This window comes from Mugil cephalus, chromosome 14 (genome assembly GCF_022458985.1).
Source record: "Mugil cephalus isolate CIBA_MC_2020 chromosome 14, CIBA_Mcephalus_1.1, whole genome shotgun sequence".
In the NCBI taxonomy this organism is placed as follows: Eukaryota; Metazoa; Chordata; class Actinopteri; order Mugiliformes; family Mugilidae; genus Mugil; species Mugil cephalus.
In genome coordinates, this window is record NC_061783.1 from 11,227,049 (window position 1) to 11,238,215 (window position 11,167).

The 11,167-nt window shown below is 45.5% G+C and overlaps 1 long non-coding RNA gene across 2 annotated transcripts; it reads right to left on the reverse strand.

Annotated features, from left to right (window-relative positions):
• Positions 1 to 7,054: 7,054 nt before the first annotated feature.
• Positions 7,055 to 11,056, reverse strand: LOC125019529. 2 transcript variants are annotated; one of them, XR_007114081.1, is made up of 5 exons: positions 10,659 to 11,056; positions 10,118 to 10,193; positions 9,831 to 9,963; positions 9,622 to 9,685; positions 7,055 to 9,484 (listed from the first exon to the last, which is right to left on the reverse strand). It is a non-coding gene; the product is annotated as an uncharacterized LOC125019529 (long non-coding RNA). The 2 variants fall into 2 exon arrangements; XR_007114080.1 differs by having other exon boundaries at positions 9,831 to 10,259.
• Between the last annotated feature and the right edge of the window lie 111 nt (positions 11,057 to 11,167).

The following is an 11,167-nucleotide window of genomic DNA, read 5'->3' on the forward strand; positions in this document are numbered from 1 at the left end:
GGCAGCTGTCTCTGGAGTGCTGCCTCGCTCAGTTTTAATAAATCATCCGCAGCCACTCTATTCTCCACTCTCAGCCAGAGAGTGGCAACTTTGCCTCTCTCTGGCTTTGTCCCTTTCACTACTTATCTAAGCCCGCTGCCTTCCCTTCCTCGCCAGGCCCTATCTCTGCTTTACCATTCTCTTTTCCTTCCTTTCTCCTTTCTGCATGTCTGGCTTTATCTCCTCTCAGCTGCCAATCTCCCCCCCCCCACTCCCACCCTCCTACCATCTCTAACTTCTCCTCTTTAATGCTGAGCTTCCTCTTCACCTCTCTCATTTCCAGTCTCTCTTTTCTAAGCTCGTATCGTCAAGTCCCTCCCTCTGTCGTCTCCCATGGGGGTGATGGCGCGCAGAACATCTTCTAAAAGCTCAGGGTCCTTGGAAGGAGCCCAGGTACTGTGGGTGCTTCACTGGCAGATGTATGTCATGATTAATGGAGAAGGAATTCTTTGCCCTGTCTTCAGAATGTTCTCTCCCCTAATATTGCCCATGAAATCCTTGTCTCTCCTCCTTCGGCTATCTTGACCCTCGCAATGGACACCGGAGGACGGTTTGACCTTGTATGTGTGTGAGAATGGATCCTTGGGAACGGACTGGGACATTGCCCAGTCTATTTGTCTGTTGCGTTGCCACAGTCGCCATCTCACAAATGAGTCCGATCTGTATTGGCGATCCTTCATCACAGCTTGACTTTATGAGGCCTTGTTGTCCACTCTCGAGCCTTTGACCACATTTAATGCACCGTGATTGATTATGAGCATTCGGCCATGCCACCATTAACTTCGGGAATGAAGGACTGCCCATAAATAATAGCTGGTTAGCCCAGAAATGCGCTGGAACGCAGAAGTGAGAAGTCCTTTCCTGACTTCTCTCCTGCTCTAATTCTGTTTTCTTTTGACTCAGACACCGACTATATTTCAACTCGTGTCATCATCAAACGTCGGTCTCATAACTTGGTGCTGTGACATTCAGGCCCGGGGGTGCCTGCACAAACATCCAATATAACACAAAGCGACAAGACACCTGTGACAAGACCCACCCACTCCCGATGCTGCCCTCGGTCTCTGCCTCCGTCTCGTCCGCCGTGAAGTGAATAAATTCCTAGACTTGACGTCGGTGTTGTAGCTGTGGCACCACTGGACCAGCTCGGCCGCTGAAGGTTGGAGTTTGGACCCCTGCTCAATCTGCTACTGCTGATTGCAGACACAGCGTGCACCGGTGTAGAAAAATATGCAGCACAGCAAATCCTTGTTAATTCCCGGCAATCTGTTAGATGTCAGACTGATCTGTCCGGCGCACTTCTCTGGGCGCGAGAAGCAGCATTTAGCTATTTAGGTGCTATCAAAGTTTTCACTTCCACTTAGGTTTTACCTTTCTTTATGGACAGTAGAAGACGATATCGACATTGCCTGCATCTGTGAGCTCAGCTGAGCATGACGACTGGAACCAGAAGGAAGTAGCTGGTCTGGTGCAGCCCAGGTAACAAAATCAGCGCAATTTAAGGCCCGAGTGAACACATCATATGGAGCTCGTACAATGGGCACAAAAACGAAGAAAAAGAAAAAACGATAAGTCATTATCTTGCACTGAGCGGAAGGTGGCTGTGATAAGTCAGGTTCGGCGCAAATGATAATCGAGGGTTGTTCGCTCCTAAACTTCTGCTCCTCTGCTCTATGTTCAGCTGATAATAACTTTGTGAATTTATGACATTAATTTATAACAAATTTCATCATGCCCCCGGATAACAACATGAATACGCGTCACTTCTGGAGCATCTGCTGTATATTGATCCTGTGGGGAAATTGCAGAAGAGCGCCCGGGGACAGGTAAGACGGGGGGGGGGGACATATTTTATCATTTATTGTAATCAGATTCATATCTTATATAATATATAACTTGGGGGCAGCGACACATCCTACCAGAACTACACAAGCGGCCTGTTGCTGGTCTTGGGATTGGTCTGCAGACCACCAACCAGAGGAGTCCTGCCCTGAGGCCCCACCTTCCTGTGTTACCGTTGCTAGTTTGGACATGTGATAGTGGAGCAGGTGTCGATTCCAATAGAAAAACATTGCAAACCTCTAAAGATTGAGTCTACAGATGGTGTGGAAGGGGGCGGCTAATGTCAACAACTGCACCACTGTTGCGGACACTGTTTGCCAGTAGGTAGGTAACCAATGAATCCTCCCTGCTACTAGATGCATCTGGTAGCATATATAAGGTCTGTTGTTATGTTAACCTGCTTTAATAAGCCTGGTTTCTTCTTCTTCTTTTTTATATAACTTTATTATTTGGAAGCAATTTCACAGGTAGAAACATGACAGTTTAATATGACAGAGAAGGCTTCCATTCTTTAATTTTTACCCCTCCTTTCATTGTTTATCTCTCCCACAATCCCACCCCACCCAAATGGATCAAAAATGTTAAAGGGAAGGGGGTGGGCTCAGTCATCACAATCCGACAGAGATGCCAAAGATTAATTTCGGAGTGGTCTCCAAGTTTTTTCAAATGAGTATGAGGAGCCGATGAGGGAAAATCTAAGCTTTTCAGGTCTAATGGACAGTAACGCCTCTTTCGCCCAATTGCTATGAGATGGAGGATGAAGGCATTTCCAGGTGAGGAGTATGAGTCGCCTGGCTGACAAAGGCGATGACAGTCTGTAAGCGTAAAGGCTTTTTGCCAATAATCGTCAGGCAGTGTGATTATAAGCTTGTGCGATCCAGAGGGACCAGATGCTGGGGTGTCAACAGTAGAACTGATAAGGCTGCAAATACAAAAAATTTGCCTTTTGTCCAGGATCAAGAGCCAATAACAAATCAGCCGGAGTTTCAAGGGGTTGACTGGAGAATTTGGCATTCTTAATCTGAATAAAATGCCTTATCTGAAAAAAAAAAAAAAAAAAAAAAACTCGAAAAAGTGGAATTTAGGCAAGTCAAATATCTCTCAGGGCTCAGAAAATGGGATAAGTGCCTTGATTTAAAATTAGTTATCCCTCAAACCTTGTGCAAGAGGGCAGAAAGAGATGATTGTTTACACCGGGGAAGACGTGTGAGGCCCTATGGAGGCTCTTCCTAATTTGAATCCAGATTTTAACAGAGCAACTACCACTTTGTGTGAGATAAAGCTGGAGGCAGCCAAAGGGAGTTGGGAGCCAGTGAGGAGTGAGTTTAGAGGATGCAAATTTCATATCCGCCGATACATGCCGCTCTTGGTCTGTTGAATTGTTAATCCAGTATAAAAGTTTATGAATTTTACAAGACCAGTAGTAATGTAAGAAATTGGACAAAGCCAAGCCACCAAGAGCTCCGGGGAGCTGTGGAACAGATTTTCTGATACGTGTATTTTTATTGCCCCAGAGAATAATAAGGATGGAGATATGTGGAGAAAATCTAGAAACTTGGACAAAACCACCACTTTACATAAACTAACATCACCTACTAGAGATAGTGGGAGACCAGACCATCTGTCAAAGTCTAGTTTAGAGAAATCTTTGGAGAAGAGTTGGTGGATTGCCTATAAGCCTGTATGCCAGGCTTAGTCTTTATGGGGAGCAAAGCTGGAGCTTCCTATGCAGATATGAGAGTGGCATCAACCAGACAGAGTCACTGTGTACATTTTTCTAGTGTGTAATCTTTAATTTAGTCTTCAAACCAAAAAAAAAAAAAAAAGGTACATAATTTACATTTAATTAGGCAATATTAACCAAGCGGAAGAGAAAAGGATAAGTAGTTGTGGTTCATTTGCAATACAGTCATTACAGCAATCATAACACGCCTCTTCAGGTATTTAGACTGAAGTCAACACGAAACACTTCCATGTTGGTTAACACTTAACACTTCAGGAAAATACAAACAAAAATATCAGGCTGGAGCGAGTATCGCTCGGAACGATACGCTGCTAAATAAATAATGTTACCTCTGAGACATCTGCGCCAACGCGGGGTAAACACAGTCAGCCGGCATCAGCTCGTGCAGCATTCAGCGCACAGCCTCTTTTCAATCCCACTCCCTGGTAAACAATTGGGGTGGGGGGGGGGATTGAAAACAGCAAGCATCCGCACCCAGATTTACATTCCAATCAAGTGACACCCCTGTCAGAAAATGTCTTCATTTTCTCTAGTCCGAAAGCACACTGTGACCAAGATGCACACACGGAAAACAAGAACACCCGCGGTGCACAAACACGATTAACCCCACTATCTCCCTACTTTTCCTTCGTCTCCCTGACCCACATGTAAAGTGATTTCTGGTTGAGTCTGAGCAAATAAAAAAGCAAGGTTAGCAGTGTACCACTTCTCTGTCCTCTCCTATACCCCCCTCATATTTCCACTTCCACATATTTCCATAACACAGACGAAAGCTATTTTGCGTTGCGTCTTCATCCATGCAGTTTGTTTTGGAAAGTGACGAGAGGACGAGGAAGCACTTGAAGGGGCTCAGACAGCCTGTGTGGGCTGCCTCGCCCGGCGCTACACAACCTTGTCAGGAGTCGGCGCTTCACGTAGCTCCCTGGAAAAAGTCAGAAGGGCAGAAGTTATGTATTTGCGCGACAAGGCTCATTAAAAACCCATTTGACTCACCTTGCGTTTATAGTTTTAAAGGAATAACCAGCTTTGCTTTGGATTTCACAGTGCAAGTGGCGCCGCTGAGCTGCAGCTATATACGCTTGATGAGGCTTGACCTGAAATAAGTATTGAATCCAAAGTGGGATCAGCGAGCACATCCCAGTTATAATCCAAAACGCCTCGAGTGCCACGAATACACAACAGGACCAACATGTTTCACCGTAAAGTGCTTTATTGCAGCAAATGTGACAGGAGACACTTTATTGATTGTTATAACTACACAGCATGGTAGCGATTAGGAGTGACCTGCAGCTGTAAAGTGAGGAGCTGGTGTCGGTAGGATCCCTCTATTCCAGGAGCTCGGCCCATCGGCGACGAGCGGACAGACAAGCAGGGAGGCAGACAGGCAGCTCCACTGGCTGCAACACAAGACACGAGCGGGGAGGAGAGGCAGGACCCATGTCCTGTGTTGCAGCCGTTGGCTCAGCCAGCGAGTCACCTTCAGCTCAGGCCAGCGGCAGCTGATGCACTGTGAGGAGGAACACAGAGGAGGAGACACGGGGGAAAGGGTGGGGGTGGGGGGAGACAAAGTCGGTTACAATAGATTCTGTGTGGGAGACAGAGGAAGCAGATGGGAGAAAATGAGAGGAAGGGAGTGATGGAGAGGACCGGGGAATGAATTGGTGAGCCGAGGGGAAAATGAATGAGGGTAATAGAATGAAGGAAAATACTAATGGAGAGCAGGAGAGAGAGCGGGTAAAGGGCGACGCACCTTCACAGACACCACATTCATCACACGGCCAATGAAAATGGCCTTTTTGCGCCTTGTGAACAGGGTGTTGGCCCTCCTCGGCTACGATCTCGTATCCACCCAGCTCGACATCCAGAGAAAGACGCACCTCTGGCCCAAATTGCCTGACTAGAAGGTTAATGACTTCCAGTGCCACAGGTCCACAGAAAAAAAGGTCTGTCCGCAATGTCCATATATAGCAGCCCCGTGGTGGGATTGGGGTGCGTCATTGGGAATAACTGTGATCATTATTCTAGTTATAGTGTACCGCAGATGGAAACAAAATAAATAAATAAGATCTGTTGGTGCACAAAATTAGGATGTGTGCCAGCAACGAGATGTTTATGCTGCCTATTAGTCTCATGGGTGAGCGGTTTGTTGTCAAACGAGAAGAAGGAGAAGAAGATAGCATGTAATCAATTCCCAAACCACCCCGAAGCCTCCGGTATCATCTCTCGACTCGTCTCCCCCTCCCTCTGGGGGAGTGCGCCATGTAGCAGGCATTAAAAGGTCAAAGCTGACTGAACTCTAAGCTTCACGTATCACAAACAAAGGTCTGAAAATGTCATGGTTTCGCGGACATGTGCTCAAATCTGCAGAAGGATCATCCACAGGCAAAACAACAGGAACGATCAGCAGCCCCATTTTCTATGACGTTTCCCCGCCGTACTCCTGTCAGGTTTATCCTCTTACCCCCTTCCAAAGACGCTCACATCAGCCTCACTGGCTAAACCTGACTTCAGCCTTCGCGATCATCAGCATTAGGCAATTACACAGCCATCTTTCTCTCGCCTAGTTCCATGTAAGAAAATGGGTCCAACCTAGATTCAAAACTACAGGGATATGAACTCAGAGGACAGATGAAAGGGGCTGAAGGACAAAGCAAACAAAAAAAAAGAAAGCAGCAGGAAGCTGGGGGCAAAATTCAATTCATTTAACCCCTTTTCTATTCAGATTTTCCTTTTTAAAGAGGAAACCTTGCAAAGGAGAGCACAAAGTGAAGAAACCGTAGAATACAACCGGGGCTTCGTATAAATTTAAGGTCAGAATTTGAACTTTGGAAATTTTTAAAGGTAATAACATCAGAAGTAACCGCAGAGATATTTTTTTGAAGTAAGGAAGGAGGCCTCCCTTAACACTTGGGAATGATCCTTTTGAAGTGCGCTGTCAAACATAGCTGATCTCCTACATCAAATTCACAAAGTATTACCCGGGACCGGCTCCTTTTGTAATAACACTCACAGCGCCTTCAAGTAGGACGTGACAAAAACAGCGACTAATAATGGACGGCAACTACTGGAAACCGCTCGAGGCGACTGTGGTGTGAAAGAGGCCACCCAGATTCTACATTTAATCGTTTACGTGGATTGCCTTTCATTACGGCGGCAACAATGGCTTTTGACTGGACTGAAATGACTTCGCCAGGAGACGAGGCGGCATACGGAGTGCGCAGTTAATGAGAGTTATAATTGAAGTGTATTGAACTTGATTAATAAGTCCCACTTATTCTTCATTAACAGGACAATGATCAGGGAGAGTGTAATGGATATGCGCCGTGCATTCCTTCAACACGGACTTATCGTTGTAAAAAAAATAAAAATCCCATTCAAAGATTCACACAAAAGGAGGCTGGACAATGGTGCATTGTGCCAGCTGTAACAATGGTCTGGCTCCTCTGATCACTGTGTGATATGGAGGCTGTGTTCTTGCAGGCAAATCATGAGGGCCTCGCTGCACAGTGCCATTCCCACATCCACGAGGAAGTAGCTTGATGAAAATCTGCATCAAGAATTCCCAAAATTAAATAATCCCCGAGCTCTATCACAGGTATATGTACATTAACAAAATTACTGTAAAGGGGTTATTTAAATTCAAATTCCAAATGGCAACTACTTGCTTGGGATGTTCCCAAAAACACGTTACATACTGTGGGTCTGTACACGCACATTAAACGTGTCTATTTGTATTTTAAGCCTCCAGCTTGGCTCACAGCAATCAGCTGGTCGTCAGGGATTTGACTTGAGAGCGTAAAGTCTCGTCTGGCAGACACTTTGGGCGTGAGGCTTTGCGCTCATTCATTTGCTGTTTCGCGCGAAGCCACAGGGAGCTAACAAACAAACAAGTGCCCCAATTTCTATGCAAGATCCCCCGCCGCCTATTTAACTCATAAGAGTTACGCATAAGCACCTGACAACTTTTAATGATGACCTTAAACCATCTTCCTGGATAATTAGACAGACGCCGGGGTAAACCCGACTCTTTATTACACATTCTGGGTATTAGAAACTATTTTCTCATCTATTGTGCAATATGCAAAGAGGACTGCCTGCAGTCAGTTTACCAATGTAACCGGGTTTGACTTTGAACATGAACTCTCAACCAGTCCCATCGTTTTTACTGTAAAAAGCTCATAAGAAGACGTTACAATTCCTCCCTATTCCTCTCCTTGTTATTCTCTAGGCCCTGGAGTCTGGGGATATGCTGAATTTTTAAAGAGACCTGGAGCTCGTCCCTCCGCTGGGTCCCTCCGCTCTGTGTCTTGTGAATGACCCACTGTTCCCTCGGGTTCTGGATGCTGGGATCGTCCTGATCCAAACAAACACTGTTTGTAGAACATCTTTGTTCTCCTCAACCAGATTATGCATGGTGTAGTAGTCTGTACCAGTGGCCCTGGCTCCCAAGCAAACACCAGACACCGCGCTCTGTACATCTGCTTAGAGATATATACATGCACGCACATGCACATGCACATCAGCCATCTCTGCTTTGTTCAAAGGTGCAAAAACCCACATGTTCTCTTTACCTAAAAATTGACTATAGGTGTATGGCATTGGTTTGAAAAAATAAATAAATAAAATAAAATAAAAAATCTCCACAGAGGAAGGATATATAACAAGGTCAAATAACCAAATTACGCAGTTTTAGTTTGCACAAGTTTCTCTATGGAGAATAAAAGCATGAGAGGTTTGTCTCTTCCAGTAACAGTTAAGTGACTCGAACCACTTCACGAGTAATCTCCATGGAAGGAGGGAGTCATCACTTCAAATGTTAAATATAAAATCACATTTCTCTAGCCGAGCATCTTGGTGAAATAGCATTTGAAAGCCATCATGCTACTGATTGTAAATGAAGCAGAATGTGAGAGCTGTCGTCCTTGAAGTAATGTGGATCAGAGTGCGTAATAATTCCCGTAGACATGAAGACAAATTCCTGGCTGCGCGCAGACCAAATTCTTTTTGAGGGAGAGAAGCTGTGACCTTGCTCTTCTTTTACTCTGTGTCGCTGCATCAGACTATTCATCTACGCCGTGGATGGTGATAAGTGCATCACAGGCTGCGTGTGCGTTTGAAGAGCTTACTCTCTGAATGATACATTAAAAAGAGAAATGTTTCCACAGCCGAGAAGCAGATTCCGGCGACGTAGTGCCCTGAATAAACTCTAGATGAATAAGGCTGCAGTAACGGGATCCAGTTATCTGGAGACAGCTAATACTGGCTCACAATGTCACCTTAGTGCTATTAATAATTAATCAATTAAAGAGGATAATTATACTCATCACTGAATATAGAAAACTCAGCAAAGTTCCACCATAGGCATTTGGAGTCATAATTCTGCCGTGACCTCAAAAAAAATCCTCAGGCAATTATTCAGATCAGTAGAAAGGGTATTTGAAAGGGCCGTGGGGTTTGTTGGTTGCACGACTCTGATAGGTCATTGCAAAGGTGTGTGACCACAGCGCAGCACAGCACATTCTGCCTCTTCTCTTGAGCTTCCTCAGCACTATTGGAGTTGGTGTTGCGTTTCACAAGTGATAGCAGGCTCAGTGGCTGCTGCTTCTGGGATTGGCTTTTCCCTGCAGATGCTGACACTTTGCTGACACACTTTGGGGCGTCTCTGCTCCCCCGGTGAGAGCCTCCGTGCAGGTGAAAACAGAGTCGTGCTGGCACCAGACCTGCACTCGCCACAGCATAATGGACAACGGTGGGGTCCGACATGCCTCAGTGAGTGGTGCATTAATACCGTCAGGGATGCAGGTTCCATCCTTTGTGAGTCAGCAGAGCATCAGACAATTTCAGGGCTGAAATAGCCATCTGGCAAATAAATAAAAACGATACTCAACACGTGTACAGCTGCAGATTTAAAAGCCACAAAAGCAGAAATTGGTTTTCTAATGTTCTTGTGTGGGAATAAATTTGCAAACACTTTTAGGTAGCCTACAGAGACTTACTAATACTACAATGCTGCCTGGCAGTTACATGATCGATCTACATGGGCTTCGGGTTTCCTGTGCCCTGCAGGGGAAATGATAACAGTGCAGGTCAGGGAAGAAATATTCCATAAGTCTTTGATCATTTCATTTCACGCGTTTTCGGCACATCACAGGGACAATACTTCTCTGTGCCAATGCGGTGCAGGAAAAGAAAGCAGAATGCATACCTTTCCATCGCTGTCCAGTTCCATTGCTGCTGCAAAGAAGGGATGAGTTTGTCGGATGTGAGAGTCATATCAACCTGTCTGCCGGCGTGCCTCCCTGCCTGACTCTTACGCGGAGTCGCAAGTCAATTTAGCCCTGCAGAGAAGGAGAATCCCTTTATCCGCGGACTGCACTTTACGCGGAGCCGGCCATTTCAATCTTGTGTGGAAGCGGCTGCCTGACAGAGCCTGATAAAGTGAAGATTTACTAGCGGACAAAGTGAGGAGCAATCTCTCACACTTTAGCTTACCCCATCAGTTTCTGTAAGCTATATGACCGCGTGATTTAATATCTTCTCGGCGTCTGGTAGCACCACCGCTCCTGCCCTCCACAAATGAACGCACACAGAAACACAGACACGCGGGCGCACATTGCAATGAAACAAGTACAACCTGCAGAAAGAAATAAGGCTTGAAATCTTAAGGACTTCTAAATTCACAATTGCAAAATTCCATTAGATAACACCCCATCAAATATTCGCTGAAGGCGTAATTAAACTACAGCTAATGGATAGCAGCTAGTACATTAGAAGGAACTGATAAAAAAATAAATAAATAAATAATAATAATTGTCAAGATGGGAATAAGCCTATTATACTGTTTTTCATTTTGATTTCCAAAACTTCAAAAAAGGGGAAAAACCGATGGTAAACCTGATCACTTTTCACTTGAAATAGTGTCGCCTGAGATTATTTCTGCGCTTAAGTCAGATCCAGATGTGACAAGTTACAATTCGACTGCTTTTTGTCTAAACTCGCAGTATTTGTCACAAACGAAGGCGTGAAAACCTACCGTGAGACAGGATTCCTGGAAAAGATGCGCGTAAAACGCACCACTCCGACGATTAGTCCTTGGACACGTAGAGACGAGCCGAGCAAGAGCTGAATATTGTCGCTGTAGCTGAATGAATCCCCCCTCTGATGTCGAGCTAAACCTCTTTGCAACTTCTCTCCTGTCTGCTCGGTTCCATCGGGCGTGTTTTTGACCGGACTGCTTCTCTTGATAACGAGGGTGCCCAGAGATGCGCACTCATGTTGGCGCTTCCTCCCTGCCGCTCGCTTCAGAATATCCAATTTCACACTGTAGCTCTCTTTCTCCACGCAGAATTCCCTTTAGACCCGGTGCAATAATTTCGCTTGATCCGGCAAGAGTTTTCTAGACCGAGACGACAGAGTGCACAGGTTAATGTGTGGCTTGTTCTTTAAAAGAGGGGGTGGGGGCGGTGGGGTTTCTGCAACTGATCTGATATGCGCAGGATACAACAATAAGGATGTCAATATATCCCACCGTCGTCTCACATT